At 38.5% G+C, this 2,902-nt stretch overlaps 1 pseudogene; it reads right to left on the bottom strand.

Moving 5' to 3' along the window:
* Positions 1-208: 208 nt before the first annotated feature.
* Positions 209-493, bottom strand: LOC115284197 (annotated as a pseudogene).
* Between the last annotated feature and the right edge of the window lie 2,409 nt (positions 494-2,902).

Here is a 2,902-nt window from a genome sequence, read left to right as displayed (position 1 = left end):
GACTGAGCCACCCAGGCGCATCTGCTTTCTACTATCTTGAGTTGACCATTTAGTTCATTTATTTTCATTCTTTATTTTTTTAAAGTATAGCCTCTTTTATTTTACTTTTTCCAGAGAAAGTTTTTCTTCAATCCTTATCTTTACATGGGCTTCAGTGGAGGTCGTGGGGCAGCACTAGCAGGTCTAAATCGGGGTGGCGTGGCAGTGTTCAGTCCTTCCGTGCTTCATGAGAGCGATTCCTGACTACTTTGCTGTGAGTGGCGCCACTCACACAGAAATGTAGTTTCACATACAGCTTGGGAAGCACGTAGGCATTGAAGACACCCGCTTTGGAAATGTCCCTGACTGCGCCAGCCTCTACTATGTTCCAGATAACGAACTTCTTAATGGCCTTGTCCTTGGGCAGGCAACGGGCACAGTTGATGCAGTGAATAGGCTGCACGTGGCCGTGGCCCTTTTTGGCAAGACCATTATTCCTTCTTTTCTTGGTCATTTTGGAAACGAGAACCTGAGAGAGCAATCTTTATTTCTAATATGTGCTTTTAAGACTAAATTTATTTTTGAGTACTATTTGGCAATATCCCTAAAGTTATTTATTTATAATTTTTATTGAAGCATTATATATATATAAAACAAAGTATACAAATATATATATATATAAAACAAAGTATACAAATCAAAAGTATATATCTCAATGAATTTTGACAAACTAAAAAACAAACCTGTGTAACTAGCACCCAGGTCAGGAAACAGAACATGACCAGTGTCTCAGAAGCCACCTCTTGTGCCCATTTCAGTCATCACCAACCCCCACCTATAGAAGTAAACACTTTCCTAATTTATAATACTGAAAACAAACCAAGGGTTGAAGGGGGAGTGGGATGGGGGAAGGGAGGTGATGGGAATGGAGGAGGGCACTTGTGGGGAAGAGCACTGGGTGTCATATGGAAACCAATTTGACAATAAATTATTAAAAAAAAATAATGCTGTATAGATTACTGTTGCCTGCTTTTGAACTTTATGTGAATATAACCATACAGTATATATGCTTTGCATTAGGACTTTTTAAAAAATGTTTTTATTTATTTAATTACTTTTAATTTTTTAATAGTTTATTGTCAAGTTGGTTTCCATATAACTCCCAGTGCTCATCGCAACAAATACACTGCTTCATGGCCATCACCCCCCTTCCCTTCTCCCCCACCCCCATCAGCCCTCAGTTTGTTCTCAGTATTTAAGAGTCTCTTATGGTTTGCCTCCCTCCCTCTCCTTATCTATTTGTCCCCTTCCAATCCCCCATGGTCCTCTGTTAAGTTTCTCCTGTTCCACATACGAGTGAAAACATATGGTATCTGTCCGTCTCTGCCTGACTTTTTTCACTTAGCATGACACCCTCGAGGTTCATCCACGTTGCCATGAATGGCCAGATTTCATTCGTTCTCATTCTCCTCTATCCCTTGGGTACATCCCTAGCAGTGCTATTGCTGGGCCATAGGGGAGTTCTACTGTTAGTTTTTTGAGGAATTTCCACACTGTTTTCCAGAGCGGTTGCACCAGTTTATATTCCCACCAACAGTGTAAAGGAGTACCTGTTTCTCCACATCCTCATCAGCATCTATAGTCTCCTGATTTGTTCATTTTAGCCACTCTGACATGCATGAGATGGTATCTCAGTGTGGTTTTGATTTGTGTTTCCCTGATGATGAGTGATGCTGAGCATCATTTCATGTGTCTGTTGGCCATCTGGATGTCCTCTTTGGAGAAGTGTCTATTCATGTCTCCTGCCCATTTCATCACTGGATTATTTGTTTTTTGGGTGTGGAGTTTGGTGAGTTTTTTATAGATTTTAGATTCTAGCCCTTTATCCGATATGTCATTTGCAACTATCTTTTCCCATTCCATCAGTTGCATTAGTTTTTATGATTGTTTCCTTTGTGGTGCAGAAGCTTTTTATCTTGGTGAGGTCACAAGAGTTCATTTTGGTTCTTTTTGTTCTTTTTCTTTTTTTTACTTTTAAAATCCATTTATTTTAACTTATTCCATCCTGACCACACATAAAAATTCTTTTTAAAGATTTTCCTTCATGAACCTTCTACAACTTTTCCTTGCAATTAGATTTTGTTCCAAGCCATTTCTGTCCAAATAACCAGTCTCATTTAGGAAAAAATTCCTTTCTTTTACCTTCAACAAAGATGTATTTCCATTTCTTATGTCTTTGTTTCTTATTTCCTACTTTTCTACATACAGAGTTGCTTTTCTTATTTTTATCACTTTTAACTCTATTTAGCAGAATTTTAACTCTTAGAAATATCAGTCTCAGTGAAAATTAAGTAGTAACCAATTATGAACTCTATGTTACATCAGAATTGTTTTTTAGATGGCAAACTTATGAATCCATTAAGCATAAAGCACATTTTCCCCACAGATCCAAATACCCTTAGTTTCACTGCAACAAGTTAGAAGCACAAACCCACATCTTGTAAACAGTGCTTTAGACCCTTCTCTCATTAGATATCCAATGAATTCAATCTCAATTGATCATGTAAGCAAAACTTTAACATTTTAGGTTACCAAAGACTTTGAAAACTATTTTAACAATCACCCATGAAAACTTGGAGACAGCCAAAATTAACCATCATTTATTTTTTTCCATAATATTTTATTGTCAAATTGTTTTCCATACAACACCCAGTGCTCTTCCCCTTAAGTGCCCTCCACCATCACCACCACCTCTTTTCCCCCCTCCCCCTTCCCCCTCAAACCTCAGTTCATTCTCAGCATTCAATAGTCTCTCAAGTTTTGCATCCCTCTCTCTCCCCAACTCTCTCTCCCTCCTCCGCTCCCCCTGGTTCTCCATTAGGTCTCTCCTGTTTTCCTGCTAGATCTGTGAGTGCAAACATAT

Source organism: Suricata suricatta, chromosome X (genome assembly GCF_006229205.1).
Source record: "Suricata suricatta isolate VVHF042 chromosome X, meerkat_22Aug2017_6uvM2_HiC, whole genome shotgun sequence".
Lineage (NCBI taxonomy): Eukaryota > Metazoa > Chordata > Mammalia > Carnivora > Herpestidae > Suricata > Suricata suricatta.
This window is presented reverse-complemented; position numbering and strand designations above follow the sequence as displayed.